General features: G+C 43.9%; 1 protein-coding gene across 7 annotated transcripts in view; it reads right to left on the bottom strand.

Moving 5' to 3' along the window:
• ZHX3 (zinc fingers and homeoboxes 3) overlaps positions 1-26,197 on the bottom strand; it is a 132,990-nt gene that overhangs the window by 32,522 nt on the left and 74,271 nt on the right. The gene's annotated exons all lie outside the window — the stretch shown is intronic.

Below are 26,197 nucleotides of genomic sequence, written 5' to 3'. Positions count from 1 at the left end.
AAACCTTAGGAGTAAGGAGGAGAGGTAGGTCCCAGCACCTGAGCCTTCTCTAGTCTATAAATCGGTAAAGCCCACTACAATCATGAAAATAAGAGTGGCCGTCACTGTGCAAATATAAAACTCCAACGATTACTTATTCACGACTATTTTCAGACCAGGAATAACGTACACACATCTCCCTATTCCCACCTCAACCCTCTTCCTATGGTACCTGAGCACACACATAGGCACACTCACCACGGACACACTCAGGAGAGTGTGTGGGGACATGTAGCTTCTGATGCAAACTAGTAAGCATATTTATGTTCTTTCCATGAGCTTTCCAGAGCCTAAATCAAAAGTTTCTAAGAACTTCTCTTGGTGGCACATATGAGAACTGATGTGATGTGCCCACCATCATAAATTTGGTAAAAATGGTATTTGCTTATCCATTGTTTGAAGGCTACTTTAATATTACATGTTGGTTTGGTGGTGGTGGTGTTTCTATGACAATCTTGGACAACAAAATTTCATCTGACTTTACTTAAAATACCACTTAACTCTCATAAGACTAGAAATCATCCCTTTAATTGGCCCTTTCCCATCCTCTCTCCTCCCCCACAGAGCCAGCCTCCACCATCCTGCTTATTCAACTTCCTTGCTCGGTCAGTCTTTGGCACACTGCAGGCTCCATTCCCTCCTCCCACTCTGCCCAAACTACTTGCAGCAGGGTCATCGGTCAAGTGGCTCTTTCCAACTTCTCAGCCAGTCTCAGAGTCATTCAGGACCCAAAGGAGGTTACGACCCGCGCCTCTACAAGCCCTTCACAAGGCAACGGACCCCCTGCCCAGGGGCTTGTAATCTCCTGGACCCAAGTGACATCCAGATCACCCTGCCAGCTCTAAACTACCTGCCAAGCTCCAAATCCATCACTTCCAAATGCTACTGGTCCCTGTAGGTCTTTATTTTTTTATTTTTAAAAAATTTTTAAAGTAGGTCCACGCCCAGCATGGAGCACCGACACGGGGCTTAAACTCACAAGCCTGAGATCAAGACCTCAGCTGAGATCAAGAGTCAGGAGGCTCATCTGAGCGAACCACCCAGGAGCCCTGGTCCCTCTGGGTCCTTAAAAACTATACACGTAGTCTCTGCCTCCCCTTACCTTGACATTCATCCCCTCAAAAGAAACAAAACAAAATTAAAAAAAAAAATCAGCCATCATGTTTTACTGCCTAGACCTTCACCTTACTTCTCACCATCCGTCCAGATTGCCAGGCAAGAGACCTGCATCCAAATCCCTGCCGCATCCTTTATGCAGTCCTCTGGCGTCTTCCACTCTCCCATCTCCCTCTGCTGTCAAATCCTCTACATCTGGGAATGTTTCAGATCAGACCTCTTGTCTACACCCTTGCAAGACACAGCCCAGTGCTTAAGGGCTTAAGCTCTTGAGCCAGATGAGCCTGGTTTGCGTCCTGGTTCTGCTACCTATGAGTTTTGGTAACCTAAGCAAGGTGTTTTGTCTTCTGCGTTTCCATTTTCTTCTCTGTTACTGGAAGCGATAGCCTCAATCTCTTCGAGTTGATGCAGGAATAAAGACAGAGGTGTAAGGGGTGCACTCTGTGCCTTACACCCAGCGAGAGCACCATGAACAGTGGCTACTGGCATCATCCTTGTGTCTTTTACTGTAATTCAGTCCCCTGTCTGCGCTGGCTGGGAGTCCAAAACAACCTTCCAAGCTTCCAGCCCTTAGCTGTCCCTCCCTTTCTGTCCAACATCCTTAAAAACAAGTCTATTCAGGTCACTTCTTGGTTTTAAGGATGTTTGCTGGCTTCTTGCATCCAGTCAGAAGATTCTACACATCTCTGCTGCTTGATACCAGAGTCACTAGCCACATGTGGCAGTCAGCACATTGGCTGTGGGCTGTCCACAATGAGATGGATTAAACGTCTAAGGCACGCTGGATTTGAAGCCTTAGTAAGAAAAGGAATGTAAACTTTCTCACTGATAGTTTTTTAAAGACAACAGGGTTCTATATTTAAAGCAGTGACAGAACAAATTTAAAACAGGTGATCTAGTATCTTTTAAATCACCTTTAAACTATCTTTTTGAATCATTATACTTATAGTTTTTGATAGCTTCTTATTTTTCTTAGTCCCTTTACTCATGGCTCTTTTCTTCATCTCTTTTCCCATTTGAAATGTTCATGGATGGTCTCAGAAGTAATTACATCTTTTTTTGGAAGGCGAGGGAATTTTAAAAAATACTGTGGTAAGGTACACATAGTGTGAAATTTACCATCTTAATGATTTGTAAGTGTACAGTGACATTAATCACATTCCCATCGTGATGTAACCATCATCACCATCCGCCTCCAGAACACTTTTCATCTTACAAAACAGAAACTCTGCTTCCAGTAAAGACTAACTCTCACTCCCCTCCCTGTAACCCCTGGAAGCCACCATCCTGTTATCTCTAAGAATCTGACTACTGTAGGGACCTCATATAAGTGGAATCACAAAGTATTCGTCCTTTTGTTATTGGCTTATTTTACTTAGCATCATGTCTTCGAGATTCATCCATCTGTCAGAATTCCCTTGTAAGGTGGAATAATATTCCCTTGTATATATATTTATCCATTTCATTTATCCATTCATCTGCCCATGGACATTTGAGTTGCTTCCATCTTCTGACTATTGTGACGAGTGCTGCTATGAACATGGGTATACAAAGAGCTCTTTGAGTCCTTGCTTTCAATTCTTTTGGGCATATACCCAGAAGTGGAATTGCTGGGTCATAAGGTAATTCTACGTTCAACTTTTTGAGTAACTACCATACCGTTTTCCACAGCAGCTGCATGTGTGTGCTCGCGCTCTCTCTCTCTCTCTCTCTCTCTCTCTCTCCATATATATAGTAGCCATCCTAATGGGTATAAAGTAGTATCTTGCGTTTTTGATTTGCATTCCTCCAATGATTAGTGATGCTGGGCATATTTTCATGTGCTTTTTGGCCATGTACATAACTTCTTTGGAGAAATGTCTATTCAAGTCCTTTGCCCATTCTTAACAGGTTTTGTTTTTGTTGTTGTTAAGTTGTAGGAGTTCTTTCTATATTCTGGATATTAACCCCTCATCAGGGGTTATAATTCGCAAATATTTTCTTCCACTCTATGGGTTGACTTCCACTCTGTTGAACATGTCCTTTGAACCGGAGAAGTTTTTCTTTTTCTTTTTTTTAAATTAACATATAATGTATTAGTAGCCCCAGGGGTACAGGTCTGTGAGTCGCCAGGAAGTTTTTCATTTTGATGTAGCACAACTTACCTATTTCTTCTTTTATTCCTTGTGCTTTTGGTAATATATCCAAGAAATCACTGCCAAATCCATGTCATAAAGCTTTTCCTCTATGTTTTCTTCTAAGACTTTTACAGTTTCAGCTCTTACCTTTAGGCTTCTGATCCAATTTAAAGCAATTTTTGTATATGCTGTAAGGCAAGTGTCCACCATCTTTCTTTTACATGTGGATATTCAATCTTCCCAGCACCGTTTGCTGAAAACACTGTTCCTTTTCCTATTAAATGGTCTTGGCATTCTTGTAAAAAATTGTTTGACTGTATGCATGAGGGTTTATTTCTGGGCTTTCTATTCTATTCCATTGGTCTATATGTCATCATCAATATTTTTTAATATTAAGCACATATTGAAACAATATTTTGGATATAATGGGTTCAATACATTCTTAAAATTAATTTTTCTTTTTACTTTTCCAATGTGGTTCCTAAAACATTTTAAACCACACATGTGGCTTGTATTATATTTCTATTTGACAGTGTTAATCTCAATGCTCTGAACTTGGGCCACCAGGCAGTGTGGAGAGCAAGAGGTGACACCGTAGGATTAAATGATAGTCTGTAAGCTCCCTTCCTTTTGTGTTTATTATTACAGCACTTAGGGAGCAGGAAAGCAGTGTGGTTGAAAATTGAGGTATTTTTTAATCAGGCAAGCTCAAGTTTCAATCTTCAAGACCCACTGTTCTGTCCAATACAGCAGCCACTAACTACATATGCCTATTAAGTACTTGAAATGTGACTAGTGCAAATTAAGATGCACGATTAAGTGTCAAACTCAGACTAGATTTCAAAGGCTTAGTACCAAAAAAAGTGATGAGAAGTATCTCGTTAGTAACCTTTATATTAATTATGAGTTGAACCACTAACATTTTTTAAAAGATTTTATTTGAGAGTGAATGAGCACAAGTGGGGAGGTGAGGCAGAGGGAGAAGGAGAAGCAGACTCCCTTCTGAGCAGGGACCCTGACACAGGGCTTGGTCCCAGGACTCCAGATCACACCAGAGCCAAAGGCAGGGGCTTAATCGACTAAGCCACCCAGATACCCCAAACTATTAGTATTTATTTTAAAAAATGAGTTAAATAAATATATGCTAAAATTAATTTGACTTGTTTTTTATTTTTTAAAAGATTTGAGAAAGTTCACACATGTTCAGGTGCACACAAGTGGGGTGCAGGGAGCAGAGGGAGAGGGGGAAGCAGAGCAGGCTCCCCGCTGAGCGCAAAGCCGCACGCAGGGCTTGATCTCACGACCCTGATATCATGACCTGAGCCAAAAAAGAGCTAGATGTTTAACCAAATGAGCCACCCAGGCCCCTGTTTTTTATTTTTAAAAGATTTTTTGAGAGAGAAGATTTAGTTGCACAGCGAGATTCAGCAGATTTTTCCAAATCACTCCTACTCTCACGCATGTATAACCTTTGCCATTAACAACATCCCCCACCAAAGTAGTATATCTCTTACAACGGATGAACCTGCACAGACCCATTGCCACCCAGAGTCCAGAGATCACGTTGTAATGCATCCCCCGCACCGGATATTCTACGGGTTTGGACACATGTATAGTGGCATGTATCTACCATTACAGCATCACACAGAATCGCTTTATTGTCCTAAAAACCCCCCATGCCCCACCTTCTACCTTTCCCTCCCGCTAACTGCTGACAACCACTGACCTTGTTATTATCTCCGCAGTTTTGCCTTCTTCAGAATATCATATGGTTGGACTCACATAATAATGGCCTTTTTGGAATGGCTTTCACTTAGTAACATGCATTTAAGGTTCCTTCGTGTCTTTTCAAGGCTTGATAGCTCATTTCTTATTTTTATTTATTTTTTAATTTTTTAAAAAAGATTTTTTTATTTATTTGTCAGAGAGAGAGAGCGTGCACAAGCAGGGGGAGCTGCAGGCAGAGGGAAGCAGTCTCCCTGCTGAGCAAGGAGCCCTATATAGGACTCAATCCCAGAACCCTGGGATCATGACCTGAACCAAAGGCAAATGCTTAGCCGACTGAGCCACCTAGGTGTCCCTTACTTTTATTTTTAAAATGTTGCTCCTAGAATTTTAAAATGACATATGCAGCTCAGATTGTATGTCTGTTGGATACTTGCGGGCTTGGTATGGGCAGTTTTTCGGTTTGGTGTCTGCCTGCCTCTTCAGCCACTCAAGTTCATGCCTGGGTACCCCTAGGTTCACTGCCCCTGACACTCCAGCCTCCTTGCCTTCACATATACTAGAGGCCCCTCCCTTGAGACTTCTCTAACTCCCTTATTCCTGAAGACTAATACATGCTCAGATCCATTTCAAATAGGACATCTTTAGTGAAGCTTTTCTAAATTTTCTAAATTTCTACTGCACTTAAGTGTACTTTTTACTTTATATACTCTCTCTCTCTTTTTTTTAGCATGTGTCTGATATTTCCTCTAGGAAAAATCTTTGAGCTATCCTTGAACTTAGGGAAGAGGTTTTGTTCATCTTTGGGTCTTCAATCTGTAGCACAAGGCCTGACACTCTGTGGGCATTCATAGATGTTGAGTGAATAAATGAATGAAAGACACACAACAAAATGCAGACTGTCCTCCAACTAGAGATCACATATCCACTTAATAATCAGACAGCTCAGAAATTATCTTAAATGCAATAAACTAGGCTAGGGGGACAAAAAGCTAGAATTAGTCACAAGCTGTGTTTTAAGTTAAATCAGCACCTTAATAATATTTATAAAGTGTGTCACAATTAAGAGGTAGTAAACCAGCCACCTAAGGGTTAGCAGATCCTGAATGGCTTGGAAATGTGGGGACTAGCTACAGAAACTGGATGGTTAAAACCACCACATTCTGTATCCATTAGCTGACAGCCCAGATCCCACCAGAACAGAGGCACTGAAACTGAACCTTTGATGTCGTTTCCACAGAAAGCCACCAAAATGATTAAAGGGTTGGAAAATGAGATTTATGGGGAATGGCTACGGGAACAGAGACAATGCTGCCTAGACAAGAGAAAAGGCCGGAGGGTGACTTAAAAACCATCTTCAATCATTGTTATTACACAGATGATGGTGACCAGATGGTCTCCATTTCCACCAAAAAAAACCCCACAAAAAACAAAAAACGAAAAAACAAAACAAAAAAACCACCCAACACTGAAAATGGACCTTAAGCTGCAGCATAAGAAAAGTCTAATTTTAAAGAAAGAACTTAGCAGCTAAGAACTAGCAGTATACAGCAAAGCTGACCCAGAATGTCTGTGGTATGGCTACTTCCAACCAAATGCCTTTAATTATCCTAAGAAAGTGGCAAATGGGTGGGGTATGTTTAGGTCTCCAACAATCTTTGGTTGAGGGTAAATCCTCAGCTGGTTCATCTTCAAACATACAACCTTAGAATTGAAACACAGCACCCTCTGGTGTTAATAACTGTCTTTCTGTCAAGGGAAATTCTTGACATATAACAGTACTTCTCAAAATACAAAGTCCAAACCAGGAAAGAGCCAAGAAAAACTGACACTAGGTGAGAGCTCGTGTACGTTTCATTGCTACCTCCCTTTTTCTCCTGTGCCTACTGTGGAACTGTCTCATTGGGAACCAAGAAGGCTCTGATACAAACAGCCTCAGCTTCTATGAACATTAATCACGGTTATCTCCCAATCAACTTTTGAACTAATTCAGAATTTGATACATCAGCTGGCACATAAGCATTTCATTATGAGGCACAGCAATGCTTTCTACCAGATCATGTGAACCTTGCCCTGCACTCAAGAGGACATGAAATGAAGAAGTTAGGAAACACTCTTCCAGTCTGTGCCCCTGAGCTGTCATGGTGTCCAGGGCCCTGCCTTGCCAATCTCTCTCCGTCTCATGAATGCCAACAGACCACTTGTTACGTCCTCCTACGCTATATGCTCCCAGACTTTCTGCATATCCCTTCCTTGATTTTTAAGTATAAAACATATTATACCAGCTCAAAAAGTCTGGAAATCACTCAAGAACATTTTGAGGTCCTCCCCATAGCTTCAGTCCCCTTGGTGCTGGGTAGGAACTTCATTTACATGACACGCACACTTTATTCATGTGATTCATTTCTGCGAAGCAGCCGGTATATCCTAGATGAAGAAAGCACAGGCCTTGTGTCCAAGATTCACAGCCCAGTGGGGGAGACAGAGACACACAGGTATAAGTAAATACAGGTGTAAAGCAAACCCTCAAAGCTGTAAGTGCTAAGGGAGGTCAGGAGAAAGGCAGTGGAAACACCAGAGAACTATCTGAGTGTTCCTCATGGCATGAGAGTAGAACTTAGACCTGTGGGAGCAGGTCTTAAAGGGTGAGAAGACATCTCCCAGGCAAGTCACCACCGGGAGGACAGAGCCATGTAACATGCTCTCCCTCCTACTGCAAAGGTCTCCTAGAGGAGAAATGCTGGAGTGACAAATGTGCCTGAACAAACTGACCCCTACGCATTATACAAAGCCCACACCTAAGCAGCAGCAAACAAACAAAAATGATGCGGACTGGGCACTGGCCTGATGGGAGATGCAAGCGGGCCAGGGTGGAGAGGCCTGGGAGGTGAGGGGCCTGCCTGGCTGGGAAACCCCTGACCCACAAGCCAGCAGCCTTGCCAGAGCCCATCTCCCTTGCATCTCCCTTGCGGTACTGGCGACGCTGTGCTGTAACTGCGGAACTGGCTCCCTACCCCATGAGCCTGGGGGCTGAGGCAAGGGCCGTATCTTTTTTTTTTTTTTTTTTTTTAAGATGTTATTTATTTATTTGACGGAGAGAGCACAAGCAGAGGGAGAGGCAGGCAGAGGGAGCAGGAGGCTCCCCGCTGAGCAAGGAGCCCATTGCAGGACTTGATCCCAGGACTCTGGGACCACAACCTGAGCTGAAGAGAGATGCTCAACCAACTGAGCCACCCAGGTGCCCCGCAGGGCCGTATCTTATCAATGTGCCTCCATCACTCAGCACAGGAGCTGAAGCCAAACTCAATGAGTAAAGTCATTTGTCCATACGCGGGATTAGGAGGTAAAGAGCAGAGCCCTGGTCCTATGATCCCAAATACCTTCCCCTATCACTCACTTGTTCCGTTATTCTTCATAAGCTACCATCCTCACCTGGCTCATGCTTTCTGTCATTCCGCCCTCACAGAGCAACCCCTACCTCCCAGCTAACAGTGACCTATGTCAAACCGAAAAACAACCAAGCCAAAGAAGTACCAGAGAACTGGCTTCTCGAGCTCTCAAAAGAATGAGCGAGTACTGCGTCACGAGGGAAGAGAGAAACCCAAACCGATTACAGTGTAAAAATAGGTCAGTGCTTGAATACAGCCCTTCAGGTTACTGGCAGCCCCTTTTGGTTCTGACTCCAGTGTCACAAGAAAGTGGCAGCACAGTCTTAGAATAAGAGCTCCACAGCCAGCTGGCGGTCTCAGCCTGGCCTTCTAGAAGTAGCACACCGGGCCAGGCCAATACCGGAGTTCAGCAAAACTACGTCACTGCTGACATGAAAAACCAGAGTTGGTAAGTTTTGTTTTGTTTTGAACAAATTAAGATACAGTTGAAGGTTGTCCTTATGTTGCGTCTCTCTCCCTTGCATTCAGCTGTACTTTAATAGAAAAGAAATGAATAGCGTTCAGCTAGCTCACTTCCACCCATGCCGGGCCAAGAGCAGCCTCTTTTCCATGAGAGAGTTGTAGTTAGGAATATAACAATGTTCTACTTGAACAAATTCTCTGTGTGTACCTGTGTGTGCATGGCTGGGAAGGGTGTCAAAATTTTGGTTCCATGTCAAAAAACCAATGTATATTGCTCAAAAAGAAAAAAAAAAGCTAAGAATTACTGGTCAAGAATCCGTGGCAAAATAAAGAAGGTAAAGAAAAGCACATCTGAGCAACAGCAAAAGGGGTATTTCATAATAGCAGTGACTGACAGTTACCAAATGCGAGGTTCTGGAGTGCTCTTCTGGTACGGTGATTCTATAGAGGATCCAGAATGATTCACTGATATTTTCTTCTATAAAAACAGCCCTGGCTCATATAGTGTCCAGTGTATATTTGTCTTTTCAAAAAACTGCAAGATCTGAGGTAAGGGCTTTGCGCAGGACCACTCAGCCTCAGCAATGATATGTACACAGTGGGCATCTATTAAACACATTGGTTACAGGACTTAACCTGCAGTGTATTGCTTTACTAGCAAAAGAGGGTGGGGGACATAATTATAAGCATTCCCATCCAAGACCCAATTTGTTGCCTGAGACTGACCTTCAGCTCAGTTCCCTTGATACTCAAGCACTCCAGTACCCGGCATTTATTTGCCTGTGTGTAGAGCAGACAGGTGCAGGGCCTGGAAAGCTGAGCTGAAACTTAGTGTAGACATCTAAATTGCATTAATTAGAATTTATATCTCAACTATTTCTAAGAAAGGTTGAGATAGCAAGACTCGATAGAAAGAGATAAAGGGTGATACAGGATTCAGAGAAGGAACTAGAGAAAGGAGGGAGGAGGAAGAAGGGAAGCACTTAAGCAATACCTTCTCCACCAACAAATATTTTTGCAGAAATTTACATGATGCTTAACCTCTGTCCAGTATGAAAACACAATAGAAACCTATACATCCAGTAGTTTTCCTAACTTTGTATTTCATTATTCAAAATCTTCAGATAAACTTAGAAAATATTAATATATATGCAAGACATTTTCTTAATTTGCAGAAACACATAAACAATTCATGCTTTCCCAAAATGGAGCACTCTAACTCCTGCTCCCCTTGCTCCAAGGTATGTATTGGTCCACAGATTAGAATCACTAATATATACAAAATTCAAGGAAATTGATCTACCAAGTGCCATTTGGAATAAGGTATAAATCATTAAATCCACCAACTCAAACAGCTTATATCATGAAGGGGTTTTAATGGCACATGTACTGGAAAGTCTAGAGGTTGGGTTTGGTTCCATTGTTCTCCAATGAAAACAAGGGCCTGTTTTCTTTCTCTCTACTGTGTTAGCTGCGTCCTAGGAGTAGCTTCCCTAATGAGGGCAAGACGGCTATGGCAGTCCCAGGCCTCATGTCCCACACCATCCAGAGGGACACAGAGAGGACTGGCTTTGGGAAGTCCTCTCCAAACTCTGAGGAGCCTTTTTACCAAATCCTCAGCAAGCATTCTGATGGCCTGAACTCGGTCACCTGCCCAGCACTGAGCCTTGGCACTGACTGCCACTGGGTTAATCACTATAGCAACATACAAGGGGCTACCTGACTGGGTTTACGTGGCCAAAACCTACTCCTGGAGCTAACGGCGGGACTGATCACTCTCTACTGGAAGACAAAAACAAATACTGTCTCTTTGTCACAGAAGGGAGTGGGGAAGTAAAAGAGGTGCTGGGGTGGGGGGGACGGGGACAATTACAATGTTCTCCACATCTCACCTGTCACTGTAGCTGACCTGGAGATCCCTAGTATCAAGGGCAACACAGAAATGCATTTTGAGCACTTTGTTATTTAACAAAGATGGACATTCACTCTTACACAGAGACAAAGTCTCTTGGAGGTAAACTCAAGGAGAAACATGTCTCAGAATTCTTCGTAAGGGGGAACAGGTAATGGTGAGGAGGCAGGCTACATTTGGAAAGATAACAAAACACACTCAAACGGCCATTTTTTACATTGATCCTATAAAAGGCAGAGGGCATACCAGTAAATCCTCACCAGGCAAAGGGCTGAGAGGAAATGGTCTAGATGATTTCCATACAAAGATCTAACTTACTGCAAAGACCAGGGACCGACTTACCTTAGACTCCTCCTCATGTATCAGATTTTTTTTAAATGAGCTAAAAACATTTTAAAACAGGACTGCTAGAGCTTTTTTTTTTTTTTTTAAAGTTATTGTCATTATCAGATGTTCCCCTTGAACATGTATTTGTATACAGGTGCATGTTCCTGTCACTTTTTTAAAATAAAAAATATTTGAGTGCTATGAGATGTTCAGTTCAGTTCCATGCTAAGAAATATGGTAGAGATGGGAGAATTCAAATCTGCAATGTCTCTGCCCTCAGGGAGAACCACCACCACCACCACCATCACTACCACCAATGGCCAAATAAAATACTGTCAGGTACTGTGCCAACTGCTTTACATTTACTTCCTCATTGAACTTAATCCTCACAACAGCCCTATGAGCTGAGTATCATCAATCAATTTACCAAGTTGAGAAATCAAAGATAGATATCTAAGTAACTTCGCTAAGGTCACACAAGCAACACGCAACAGCTGGGATTCCAATCTAGGTCCTCCTGATTCCAAAGCTATGCTCTTACCCACGGCACCTCTGGTTGGCAAGAACACAGACACCAATATCCCGTAAGAGTGAACAGTACAGGACAGTATATTAAAGTGAAGAGCTAAGTTCTGGGATGTAGAGTTAAGCGCCCCAGGATTCAGATGAAACCAAAGCAAGCACGTTGTGCAAGGATGAGCCATCATAAGCTACTCTGAGCTGCGTGAGCCCTGCTGATGTCGCTCAGCTGATCACATACCATCCATCCCCCAGCCTCTGACTCGTGACCCACTCAGGTAATATTTCTAGATCATTTAACCACTGATAAATGGCCTATGGAATTTCTGCAGGCCTTACGACACTTCACAGCCATTGTTGAGGACGGAATCAGTTCTTTCTTTGACATGCACTGGCTTCTTTCTCTGTTCCAGAGATAAGGCCATACATAGAAAAAGTAAGTTTGAAATCCTCTGGGCAAATACTAGATGGTATTTCTACTGTTTGGGTATTTAGATGGTTTTTACAACCCTAGTCCTAGATTATGAAAACTGCCTTTGCACGTGGGATCAATTGTCACTAATCTCTTAGCACTGTGGGAAAAGGTAAAAGTAATACAATGTCTGTACAAAATGTGCTGCTACTTCCTCTGTGCTGGTCTCCATGTACCAGAAAGCCGTGGGAGTGAATGGATGATGAGCCTCCTTACAGGCAGCTGACCTGCTTACCTCAGGTCTGGGTGATCTCCTAACCTTCAGGGTATGGTTCTAGGATCCCAGTGTTCCAAGAGAAAGAAATATCTCCTTATCAAACAGTAGCAAGTCAGAAGCCAGTGACTCCGTGGAAATAGGTAAAAATTTCAACACTTTGGTACTTCTGTAATGAAAAGGCTGGGCTACTGGCCCAGAGACAGTAGGGCTTCTCATTCTCATCGGTGTAACGGCGAGGTACCACCTAGAATTAAGGTTGGTGCTATCAGGGCAATGGGAAACAATTCTGTTTTCAGGGTCATATCGGGGACCCTGGATTCATTTTTCAGTTTCAACCCACATTTGACTGACTACTGTGTCCCAGTAGTTCTGTCCTCACAGCCTCAGAAAACCTTAGGAAATGAGCGTTACCTTGATCTTGCCTGTGTGGAAGCTGAAGCTCAGGAAAGTTATGTCCACTGTCACAGAGCTGGAATGTTATAGTTGGGTATAAGACTGAATCTCCTAGTGCCAAGTCCAGTGTTCATTCCAGTGTTGTGTCACGAACTCTTCTAGGGCAAAAGATTTGGGGCCTTGAAATATTATCATTTTATAAACTGGAGTTTGGATGTTCACCATCATTATGACCAAGCTCTTACGGCGCTTGAAAGAGAAGAGTAAGCAACACTGCAGGGGCCTTTCAGAAAAGAGTGGTCAGGTGCCACAATGAAAGGGCTTAGGCAATCTGGAAATGTCTAGGCAAGGACCAACTGTGACTGGGGCGGGGATGAAGAAAAACTTCAGAGAGGTGAGGCCGCCTACCGGGAAGAGGGGCTCTGGAGGTTAACAGCTGACACCAGGCACAGACACAGAGGCAGACAAGCACAAGGACTCGTGTGGTGGGACACCTGGGTGGCCCAGTCAGTTAAGCATCTGCCTTGGGCTCAGGTCAGGATTCCAGGGGTCCTGGGATGGAGCCCCGCATCAGGCTCTCTGCCCAGCTCGGAGCCTGCTTCTCCCTCTCGCTCTGCCCCTCCCTCTGCTCATGCTCCTGGGCATGTATTCTCTCTCTCGTTCTCTCTCTCTCTCTCAAATAAATAAATAAATAAATAAATCTATCTTTAAAAAAAAAAAGAAAAGAAACTCGCTGGGAGATCCCTTAGATCAGGGTTTCTCACCTTGGTATTGATATCTTAGAACAGGTCATTGTTTTCGGGGGCTGTCCTGTGTATTGTAGGATAGTTAGCAATGTCTCTGACCTTTACCCACTAGCTGCCTACAGCACCTCCCACCTGCCCCCTCACTGTGACAATCAAAAAGGTCCGCAGACATTGCCAGCTGTGCCCTGCGGAGAACCTCTGCCTTCCATGAAGGTGGGCAGCCACGAGGGCCTGGCTGCGCGTGGGGGCTGGAGAGTAGGAAGGGGAGCAGATGTCCCCAGTGTCCTCTCATCAACTCCCCCAGGTACGGACTCGGACAACTTTCGGACAAATGGAGCCAAATGTGATCCCATGATGGGGTCCCTTTGAAGAATGCCTAGCGGGACCCTGGCTGGGAGTAGAGTGTCTGCAGGAGGAGAGAAAGGATTCTAGATGGAGGCACCTTGGTAAGGGCAAATCCTCACTCTTCTCTCCTTTCAGTAGCCTGGAGCAAGAGGCGCAGACCCACGGAAGAGGACGTGAGAGCACCTGGATGAGGAGAAACGCTGGTGTGAGATGTGGCTACGACCACAATGTCAGCTACGCCTTCACCCGCCACCTGCCACCCCCCCCTCAATCTCCCCCTTGAGCTGCTGCCGCTCAGACAAGGCAAAAGCAACTGGGATACCCACTCCTGGGAAACAGGGAGAGAAAGAGGAGAAGGCAGCAGTGCAGATGGGAGAATCTGGAGGAGAGAGGGGGAGAGAGAGGGGGAGAAAGACAGGAAAAGAGAGACAGACTGACAGAGTTCACGAGGGGGCAGTGAAGTCGTCGAACTGGCCTGGGGGTCTGCGGAAAGGAAAGAGCCAGAGGAAGGAATGTGCACAAAAGGCCCACAGAGCGCCAGTTCTGGGTCAGGCGCGTCCCATGGGTTATCACATTCGATCTTCCGGCGTCGTGGGACACCTGCGAACAGTGTGGGTGTTCATGGCGGAGGAAAGTGAGACGCAGGGATGCAACTGATGTGTCTTTGTTCGTCTTTGTTCATAGACCGTGGGCCTTGCCGTCCGACCAGAGGCCCCAGCCACGTGGGCGGCTTCCTCCGCGTTGTGCCTGCTCCTGTCTGCTCCAGGTCCACAGCCTCTTGTTCCGCGTGAGCAGGGGCCGCCCGTCTGTCTGCTGCACTAGGCTAGACCGTCAGGGGCTGTGTTTTGGGTTCTGTGTCTCCAGCACTTCCTTACGTGCCAGGCACAGGTCCTAGACGTGTGGAGGAAGCAGCGAGACCTAACCCGAGGAGACAAAGGACGCGCCGCGGCCCAGCGGTGTGAATTTACAGCCCGACGGCCCAGCACAACCGCTTCCGTAAGCGTCTCTCCTGCTAGGCTCTGCTCGGCAGCCGCTGGAGGAAAGGAGGCTGCTTTTCCCGTGCTATATATAAGCCGTTTTGGCAGGGGAGCACGCTACACTTCTACAGCTCCGTCACATTAGATATTAACTTTTTCTTTAAAAAGCCAGCAATTTTCTTTTGCTAGTGATGCCACAAATGCATGATACAGACTTAGTGTCACATTCAGATACTTTCCCCCACATTTTGAGCATTTTTCTACCTCAACAGCAGTCTTTATTTCTGGTTCCACTTTGAGAAGCAAAAAAAAGGGTGACATGAGATGCTGAAGAGACAGCTTGCGACACTCCGTAATTATCGTCTCTCATGTTGGGCTGAGGCTCCAGCCCCAAATGGGACAGTGTTTCCCTCTGGTAACTAACTAGGGGCTGATCCATTAACCAAGAACACTGTTCTGACACGGACTAGGCTAGGTTTGTTTTTTGGTTCTTTCCCTCTGCCTCCGGGGTCTTAGCCCTTGGATCCAGGCCTCATGCTTGCAGAATCAGTATTGCACAGCCAGAATCATTCGTTCTCCCTGGGACTTGACTGAGGATGGTTCTTACTTGGTAAACCTGTCCTTCAGCTAGTGTGTGGTTCCCTGAAAAAATGTTTTCTGAAACCTTTAAAAGCATACATTTACTAAAAATTACAATATTGGCTTTATGTTAGTCCTAAAAATTTCTCTAATTACTGAAAGCCATAGTTTATTATTCTAATATGAGACGTTATATATACACACTCAGTTGAACATTATAAAATTACATTTCTTTTAGGATATTCAGTTATTCATACTTTTTGCCAATTTGGCTGGGCCTTTCCCCAAATTCTTCCCACCAATTCTTCCAAAATGGTGAGATTTTAAGGAATAAAATCATGTATCTGATATTTTCATGGGAGGACAGGTTAAGAAGAAAAAGAAAAGTGGGCTTTCAAAATATGAATTGTATCATTACTACTAAAGTCTAAGTCTGAGTAGAGCTATTATTTCTAGGTATAGCTCTTACAGAGAGGATGTAAGCACTCTGAGACTTGGCTACCACTGGGGGCTCAGTTAGAGCAAAGCTGGCAGGACATTATGTCAGAGTCAGATAAACCGGAGCTCCAACCCAGACTCGGCAACTTCCTAGAGCAGGTCACTTGGGTCTTAGTGAAGTATTTAAACTCTTGAACCTCAGTTTTCTCTTTTATAAAATGGAAGTATCAGTGTATACAGGGCAAAGTTCACTAGGGAAACGAGACAAGGTAGTATATGTGAAGGTGTCCTTACCAGGCATGGAGAGAGTTCAGCAGAAGTCTCGGGGTTCCTGCTTTCTTCTGTGCTCGCCGCACTTCCCAGTCCCCAACGTGCCTCCTCCGCATGGTTTCTAAGCACCGTCCCTCTCCTCTAGCACATGGATTGTTGCGGTGACACACATGACCTGTGCATACACACCTCATCCCACATGGGCTGCTGCATCATAACCACACTGGTCTTTCATTTCTTTTCTTTCTTTCAATTTTACTGTTTGTCAGAGAAAGAGCACACAAGCGGGGCGGGGGGGTGGTAGGCAGCGGGAGAAGCAGGCACCCTGCTGAGCAAGGAGCCCAGTGTGGGACTCCATCCCAGAACCTTGGGATCATGACCTGAGCTGCAGACAGACACTTCACTGACTGAGCCACCCAGGTGCCCTCACAGTTGCATTTCTGAAACACAGTTCTCATCACCTTCTGTGATGCCCCACAGGCCAGAGTCCACCCACTCAGCCTGGGGTCCTGGTCCTTTCTCAGTCTGGTCCAACCCACTCTTCCTGAGCTCATGCTTCCTTGCAAACCCCCAGTGGACCATTCCAACTCTGCCAGGACCGCCCCCCCTTCAAGCCCTGACATGGCCCCCACGGCCTATAGTATAAACCTCCAAGGTGCGTCCCGTGGCATTTGAGACACACACAGTCTGGTCCCTGTCCCTCTCCAGTTCCACGGTCCACCACTTCTTTCCCTCCTCATACTTTGTACCCAAGCAATCCTACTCACAGTACATGGACACCCACGCTGTCTTGTCACTGTTCAACCTCACACGCACTCTCTCGTTGCCCACCGCACCCTTCTCCTCTTGTCTACGTGGCAAACTTCTAGACAACCTACAAATGGCACTCAAATGAGGCGAAGTCTGTCAGGTAATGACTTCGTGTCTTGTACAGTTTGGTTACTGCAGCTGCCACGCTGTCTCTGTTTTTCACATTTTCGTGTAACTCGCTAGCTCACTATAAAATGTCTTCCTTGGGCAATGGATTTGGGACGCAGACTGACAGAGCAGTCACTCAGGAAATGTTTGTGTGGTTAGAAGCAGCTTTCAGCCTAGACCTAGTGGGAAGATCAACTCAAGTGCAGGGCTTACGTGCTCCAAAGGCAGTCTGCGACTCAGAAAGCAGCCAAAGGGAGAATCCGACATTCCCACTGAAAATGTTCGAATGCTGGTGACTGCCAGAGCTCAGAAAAAGAAGCCCCCCCCCCAAAGTTACAACTCTAACATGCCCATTACATTTACCTAGATGTCGTGCAACTCAGAACTACATTTTTCTCCCCAAAGCCTCATTCTTTTACAAAGTTCCCTGCTCTGTGGAATGATCGTGGGCAATCGCTTTTGCAGTTTTTGGCGATGCCAGTTTATGGCTATGTTTTTCTGCTCACTGAACTGGCTCATTTCTTCAGGAGAACAAACTGTTCTGCACCGAACCAGGAATTGGCTGGGTTCTAACAAAAAGATTTTTCCCCCCTGACAGTGTTTTTGCAAAAGACCCAAGTCAATTTATAGCCAAGTAACAAAAGGTCAGAAAGGTTAGTCAAGCAATGGGCGTAATTCCTGTGTGTCACAGCCAATAAAGGAAATGGGTGGGAATAAATAGTATGCAATTTTAACCTGAAATTATTTGTGCAAAACTATTATGGTAAACTATACAAAGGGACCCGTGGCTTGTAATATTAAAGGACTTCCCACTCTGATTTTTTTTTTAAGGCACATTTTGCTGTGAAGAACTGAGATGACCTCAAATTCCACATTCACAAGTGGGAAATGTCAAAAAAATTCTCTCACTAATTTATGAAAAAACTTGGCCATTGTTTTGAAGCTCTGAAACAGAAATGTTCACACAAAAATTAAGTATCTCATAGTTAGATCACAATTAGATACAACTGCATGGCTGAATTTAATACAAAATCTTTGCCAAAAGAGAGACAAAAATCAACAAAAATGATAGGCTAAGGAAAGGCTCCACAAAGGCAATAGTTTATCTGTTTTAATCATGCTAGAAGTGTGACAAACTATTGCATTATTCAGTGAGCATAAGAACAACAACAATAAGAAATGTCTGCTTTTAAAGCAGACAAAAAGAACTGACATCACCAGCCAAGCAAGCGGAAGACAGATGAGTAACAGCCTGTGCTGGGCAGCCAACCAGGCCCAGGCCTGTGGGTCTGTGTGGTAAGGAAGCCTTTCAGATTTCCAGGCTGTTGGAAGCCACCCCCCTCTGTCATGATGTCTGCAGAATTCACTCTTTAAAACCACTGAACAATCCAAAAACAAATGGTTAAATAGAACACCATCACAGTTAAGACAAGATGAAGTAAATGGTTTCTCCCCCAAACTCCTTGCTAAGTATAACTAAAAACCCTGGAAATAACATGAGGGGCAACCAAAGGAGAAGTCTGAAAGGTGGGAAAAGGAAGGCCAACAGTGACCCCAGGACTGGAGGATCAAGGCAGCAACAAATCACCTTATGACTGCCTCCCTCCCCCAGTCCAACCGAAGAAGGTGGCCAAGACGCACTGTTTCCTAAGCCCCAACCTAGGAACAGAAGGCAGTCCAGGTCAGCTCATCCTTTCCCATTAGGGAATGGGAGTCCTGCTGGCAGCACCAACAAAGATAAATCAGGAGCCCACTGACAATCAAACAGTCTGGGGAATCACCCTCCCAGCAGGGCCCCAGGAGTTACTATTCAACCCAGCAGGATAGAGACTCCCTACCCCCACCTAGAGGCACCAGACAGCATGGCCTGGGGAAACTCCCTCCATCAGCACCAGCAGGGACCAGTGAGATAAACCAAGCAAACCAAAATAGTAAAAAAAAAAAAAAAAAAAAAAAAAAAAGGGCTCTAAAAAGAAACTGTCAGTGGGACCAAAACCCACAAAAGTAGATCCCAACCTGTGTGCTAATAAACCTTAATAGCATGACTGGTAAACTAAAAGATTAAATCACTATATATATATAAAAGAACTGAAAATCACCCATTATACCAAGAATCATGTAAATCACAACTTGAATGAGCAAAGATAACCAACCGACACCAATACCAAGATGAATCTGATGTTGGAATTAGCTTACAGAGGACTTTAAAGCAGCCATCATAAAAATGCTTCAATAAGCAAACATAAATTCTCCTGAGACAAATTAAAAAATAGAAAACCTCATCAAAGAAACAGAAGTTATTAAGAATCAAATGAAAATGACAGAACAGCCCAGAAGAGGAAATTCTTCTACTTTAAAATGCCAAGTTGGTATCAATTTAACACTCCCATTTCCCTGTCTTTTTCAAAGTCTTTTCCTAACTTTATCCAGAAGCCCTTTGATAACCTTCCTACCGTAATAGGCCCAATTTTTTCTCTGGTATTTTAAGTAAGAAACCCTCAAAGTAATCTTCAATTCTTCTTTACCCTTTACTTCTACATTCAATCTATTATCATAAAGGAGATTCAACACAGAATGCAGACGATAGCAGGTATAATGATAAATTATAATTTGTACTATTTAAAACTTTTTAAAAATTTATTTATTTGACAGAGAGAGATCACAAGTAGGCAGAGAGGTAGGCAGAGAGAGAGAGAGAGGAGGAAGCAGGCTCCCCACTGAGCAGAGAGCCCGATGCGGGGCTTGAACCCAGGACCCTGGGATCATGACCTGAGCCAAAGGCAGAGGCTTTAACCCACTGAGCCACCCAGGCACCCCTAAAACTCTTTTAACAAATCATACCTTTGCTCCTTTGTAGCACAACTAACGAATGAAATTTGTTAAAATCGAAGTTGAAATCTCTGATCAAGACTCTTTCATGTATAAGATACTTGCTTGCAGGGGCACCTGGGTGGCTCAGTGGGTTAAAGCCTCTGCCTTCAGCTCAGGTCATGATCCCAGAGTCCTGGGATCGAACGCCCACATCCGGCTCTCTGCTCAGCAGGGAGCCTGCTTCTCCCTCTCTCTCTGCCTGCTTCTCTGCCTACTTGTGAGCTCTGTCTGTCAAATTAATAAATAAAATCTTAAAAAAAAAAAAAAAGACACTTGCTTGCATCCTAAATCCTAACTCAACCACTTTGTTGCTTTGGGTAAAATTCTTAAGATTTTGTGCCCCAGTTTCCTCATTTGTTTAAAAAAAAAAAAGTGGGGGCATCTAGTATCTCTCTCAAAATAATGCCATAGGAAGATCAAAGGTGGCGTCATGGTGAGGGGGGCAGGAACTGGATGATCTGGGACCTGAAGGCACAAAAGGGCAGAGAAAGCTTGGTGATGCAAAAGTACGAGGTACACATAGCCTACTAGGGCATAACAGAAGTTACGTAGCGGTGGGCTGGAAAATTTGTGGCTGGAAAGGGATCAGGATCAGATGGTGGAAAGCTCTGCTGATGAATGTAGACTTTGTTCTGCAAAAAGTACTTTGAAAAAAAAATGACCATTTATGTACTCTAGCAGGTTAGTGGAGGTGAGCCTTCCAAATTAATTGTCAACCAATAGCTTATCCTTGATTTCTCTGGTAAATGAGAAATGCTATTTATCACTTATCTACTGTACTTTTTAAATAGAATAACTAAAAATTCATAATCATTAGTATTTTACCAGCTCAGATAATGAGGACAAGTCTCTACTTAATAAGAAAGCCCAGAGCCTCTGGAAGGAGCGCCAGGCAAGACATTACTAACAGTGCTGTGGAATCAAGTTAGTTAGCATCACTCTAGCTGGTTCATTGCTTTGAGGTTCAACTTGGAATCTGATCTGAGCAATTAAATTCAGGAAGGGAGAAGTGTCTATGCTGCAGGGAAGAGCCGGCTCCCTCTGGACACTGCCAGGTGACCAAGCTGCACCTCTCCGAGCTCACGATGCCTTGGTAAATATATTTCTGATTGCCACATGCACTGAGCAAACCCATAAAGCCTTCCCAAAGCATCTTCAACATCAGAGCCTCAGAGGAGTGGTCCAGAGAATGGAAATGGTGTTTTCTGATTAAAGTCACCAAATACTAATTCAAAGTTATATAAGTGAAATGTTGAAGTATACATGCAAACACCTTTTAAGCACTGTTGGAAGGAAATTAAAATAATAAAGTATGCATAAAGAGGTTTTTAAATTCTAGGATTATAGGGGGCGCCTGGGTGGCTCGTGGGTTAAGCCTCTGCCTTCCGCTCAGGTCATGATCTCAGGGTCCTGGGATTGAGTCCCGCAGCGGGCTCTCTGCTCAGCAGGGAGCCTGTTTCCCTTCCTTTCTCTCTCTGCCTGCCTCTCTGCCTACTTGTGATCTCTGTCAAATAAATAAGTAAAATCTTAAAAATAAAAAAATAAATTCTGGGATTATATAAGGGCAAACGTTTGTCTTGGTGTAAACCAAGCCACGTGAATGAGGGAGGTGGGTGGGTTGGTTCAGACTCAGCGGTGCAGTCTCCTGGTCTGTGAGCTCCATGCGGGCAGGGACCATGACTCTCTCGATCATCACTATATTCTCAGGGCCTAACTCAGTGCCTGGTACACAATGGCATGCTCACAAAATACTTGTTGACTGAAAATGGTCTAGTCTCCAACTTTCTAAGTTCAGAAATGCAATGTTTTTTGTTTTGTTTTGTTTAGTTTTTAGTTCACTGAGATTATGAAATTCTTAATCAGGTAGGCCAGAACTGGTTTAATATCAACCAACCTCAATGGAGACACACTAGATCTTCCCCCTCATTTTTCGAGGGGGCACAGCTTTCCGGAGCCTTTCTGTTCTGTCACTTACGTGGAGTTGTCCTTTCACTACATCGGGGCATCTGGGAAGCAGAATCCCTAAATCAGGCTATTCCTAATCAGGTAAAAATGTAGAGCTTCTAAAGAAGGTTTTCAACCCACATAAGTAGCAAGCCCAGTTTTGCAACAACCAAAATGTCTGTGCCAGGCCAGCAGGGCATCTTCCATCCTGTGGATGGACCCATCTGGACTCTGACAGAGTCCAAATCCTCCTCGACTCCATGCAGACTCCCAGTCTGCTACCGTTTGCAACATTCTTCTTTTGAACACGTTATAAACCTCTAGCTTTTATGACTTTTCTATTTACAAGCTATTTACAAGCTTTAAAGCTTGGCTGCTTCCTCGTGACCCAAGAGAGACTTTCATCTACATATGCTTCCAGAGGACCCCTTGGGTTTGGTCACCTCTGCCTGGGTGGACATCAATTCTCAAGCCCATTTTGGTCTTAGCAACAAGCAGTGAGGCAATATCCTCAGAGAATGCCAGGGTAATAATTGATAGCTTTGGACCCATTAATCTGTGTCAGTCTGGTTTGGATTTTTGTTTCTCCTTAAATGCAGTATCTTGCACTAATTTTCTGCCCACTTGGTCTCATAAAAATTTCAGAAAAATCTCTGATCAGCATAGCTTTAGAAATGTCTGGGAAATTCAACACATCACAAAATGACCCCAAGGCAACATTGTGGCAAGCCACCATTCTCATTTTCCCAGAAAGAGGGACTGAACTCCAAGCTTGCTTCCTATTCTTAACCCAGTTTCTACCCAGGACCAAATTGGTTCTCTAACCTGCGATGGCTTTTTACTGAAAAGAAAATGAGATAGGGAGGACACAGAAAAATTTGGTGACGGATCTTGTCAAAGTTTTCTTTCTTTCTTTCTTCCTTCCTTTCTTTCTTTCTTTCTTTCTTTCTTTTTAAAGATTTTATTTATTTATTTGACAGAGAGAAATCACAAGCAGGCAGAGAGGCAGGCAGAGAGAGAGAGAGGGAAGCAGGCTCCCTGCCGAGCAGAGAGCCCGATGCGGGACTCGATCCCAGGACCCTGAGATCATGACCTGAGCCGAAGGCAGCGGCTTAAACCACTGAGCCACCGAGGCGCCCCAAAGTTTTCTTTTTTTAGTTTCAGCTAATTTTAGACTTATAGAAAAGTTGCAAGAATAGTTGTTTCCATATGCCCCTCACCCAGCTTCTCCTGATGTTAACATCTTACATCAGCCTAGTGCACTGAACGGAACCAGGACACTAACAATGGAACGATACTATAAACCAAAAATCTCTTTCAAATTGAACAAGTTTTTTCCTACTAATGTCCTTTTTTTGCCCCAGGATCCTATCCAGAATGCCTACTGTATGTAGTCATTTCTTAGCCTACTGCAGCCTGTGACAGAACCTTGATCTTTCCTTGTCATTTGTGTCCTTGACACTTCTTAAGAATATTTACCAGTTATTTTAGGGGCGACTGGGTGGCTCAGTCAGTTAGGCATCTGACTTTGGCTCAGGTCATGATCTCAGGGTCCTGGGATCCCTCCCACATCTGACTCTGAGCTTAATGGGGAGTCTGCTTCTCCCTCTCCTTCGGCTCCTCCCCCAGCTTGTGTGTGCTCTCTCCCCGCCCCAATGAATAAAATCTTTAAAAAAGAGAGAATATTTATCAGTTATTTTGTTGAATGTCTCTTGATTTGGGTTTGCCTGATGTTTTCTCCTGATTACAGTGAAAAGTTATGTATTTTTTAAAAGTTTTTATTTTAATTCCCATTAGTTAACACAATGTTATATTAGTCTCAGGTGTACAAGATGTAATTTGACACTTCCACACACCACCCTGTGCTCATCACGACAAGTGTACTGCTTGATTCCCCTCCCCTATTTCACCCATCCCTCCCCCCAGGTTATACATTTCTGACAATAACACCACAGAAAATCATATCATAGGGTTCATGATATCAATATGTCTTATTACTGGTGATTGTTGACCTTGATCATTTGGTTAAGGTGGTTTCTCTGCTACAAAGTTATTACCTTTTCTTTCCTTTATAGTTAATAAACATTTTGAGAGTTTATTTGAGAAGAGGCAAATTCTGTCTTAAGGGACTATCTCCCTCACTTTCCCTAAAAAAATTGATACGATTTCACTTTATTATTTCTGTCATACAAACACTTAGCTATTACTCTTCTGTTTGTTCAAGGAGTTAAAATTTTCTTCTGCTTATAAAAATAGCATACTGTCAGGGTGCCTGGGTGGCTCAGTGGGTTGAGCCTCTGCCTTTGGCTCAGGTTGTGATCTCAGGGTCCTGGGATTGAGCCCTCCATCAGGCTCTCTGCTCAGTGGGGAGCCTGCTTCCCCCTTTCTCTCTGCCTGCCTCTCTGCCTACTTGTGATCTCTGTCTGTCAAATAAATTTTTTTTAAAAAATCTAAAAAAAAATAGCATAATGTCATTGTAAACAAATAATCATCATGGACAGCTCACAACCGTACTTTTAGAGATTAGTATTTGCTATGGACTAAATGTTTGTGTCCACCACAAAATTCATGCTGAAACTCTAACTCCGGATATAAGAGTATCAGGAGGCAGGGCCTTGGGAGATGATTAGGTCAAGATGGTGGAGCTCTCCTGAATAGGATTAGTGCCCGCACAGAGGGGACCTCTGAGAGCTTTCTCTCCTCCCCACCATATGAGGATACAATAAGAAAAAGGCCATCTGCAACCCAAGAGGGCTCTCACCAGAACTTGACCATGCTGGTACCTGATCTCAACTTCTGCCCACGAGAATTATGAGGAATAAATTCCTGTTGTTTATAAGCCACCAAGTCTGTGGTATTTTGTTATAGCAGCCTGAACTAAGAGAGCATTACAGTCTGAGATATTTATATACACACATATATGTGTGTGTATACACACACACACACACACACATATCAAAGTGAAATTTTTCCATTTTAATACCACTGAAGTCAGATACCATGGACTAAAATCCCAACCCCACCAGGGACTTCAGGCAAGTCACTCGCTCTCATGCGCTGGCTGGCCAGCATCTGTTATTTGCAGATGGGGTAAGCAAAATTAAATAACAATTTTTTTGGAAGAACTCTTCAGTAAGGTAGAAATAAAAATTTTATAGCCTTTATTTAAGTGAGAGCAATCCAACACTGCCATGGGGAGGGTGAGGTCACACAGTGGACATCTGCAACTCCAGATGCCACATCTGGACCAAGGTTAAAGTTGTTTATTGCTGAATTCCTTAAAAACTTGCGGAAACGCTACCTAGCTCCCAGAGTTTACCTCTTTCTAGTTTTTCAAGTAAGGCTCCAATAGTGTATAAATTTATCACTTATTTGTGTGGTCCAAATGACAATCAGGAAAAGGTCATTTGTCCTGTCTTCCCCAAGGACAACAGCAGCAGCAGGAATGAGAGCAGCTAACCAGCAGAGAGCACACGGCCTGCTGCGGACACTGTTCATCTGAGCACTTCAGACGCTCTAGCTCATTTACTCCTCCTCACAACCCTTGGCAGAAGGTATTACTATTGCCTTCAGTTATGGGGGAAGAAACCAAGGCACAAAAAGGCTAGGTAACTCCCAAGGGCACTCGGCTGGCTAGTAGCTGGTAGAGCCTAGTTCCGGAGCACATGCTCTTCGCACGAGGTGCTCCTGCCGTCAAAGAGTACAAGAACAAATTATCCCCCAGAAGAAAGGCACAGGCCATGAATTAGAGTTCGGGACAAAGCTGAATTGAACAAAAGATTCAAATGACAGGAGGAAGCCACTTCCAGACTGGAGAGACCTCAGAGAAGAAACAAGGAGGAATTCCCAGGATCTCACATAATTAGTGATCAAAGAGGGTCACTAAGACACAGCCTGGAAATATCTGAGAGCAATGTTCTGAAGGAAAGAGGAAAAAAAGAACTCTAAGAAGACAAGCTGAACAAGCAGATTATATGACAGAGAATCTAGCAGAGTCTTGATTTTTTTTTTTTTAGCAGAAGCCCAGAAACAAGGCGATGTAAGATGTAACACCTCAAAGGGGGGGAAAATAGATGAGCAAATCAAAATATTTCAAGCTGTCACCTGTAGACAAACAAAATGACGCCACCCTGCAGACCAGGAGTCCTGTCAATCCTGTGCCACTAAGCCATCTCCAAAAACTATAGTCAATAGCCACCTGCATCTCCTCAGCCCCTCCTGACTCCAGTGTGAGCTGACTTAGGAACTCTGTGGGAAATGGGCCGGCTCACATTGCTACCAGTTCTCTAATTGAGAAAACCAGTGGCTTGGCTTCTTCTTTTTTTTTTTAATTTTTCTGAGGGCTGTACTTTTTTTTTTTTTTTTTTAAAGATTTCACCTATCTATTTGACAGACAGAGATCACAAGTAGGCAGAGAGGCA

The sequence above is a fragment of the Mustela erminea genome, chromosome 7, assembly GCF_009829155.1.
Source record: "Mustela erminea isolate mMusErm1 chromosome 7, mMusErm1.Pri, whole genome shotgun sequence".
Lineage (NCBI taxonomy): Eukaryota > Metazoa > Chordata > Mammalia > Carnivora > Mustelidae > Mustela > Mustela erminea.
Note: the sequence above shows the minus strand (reverse complement) of the source record. Positions and strands in the feature narration are given on the sequence as shown.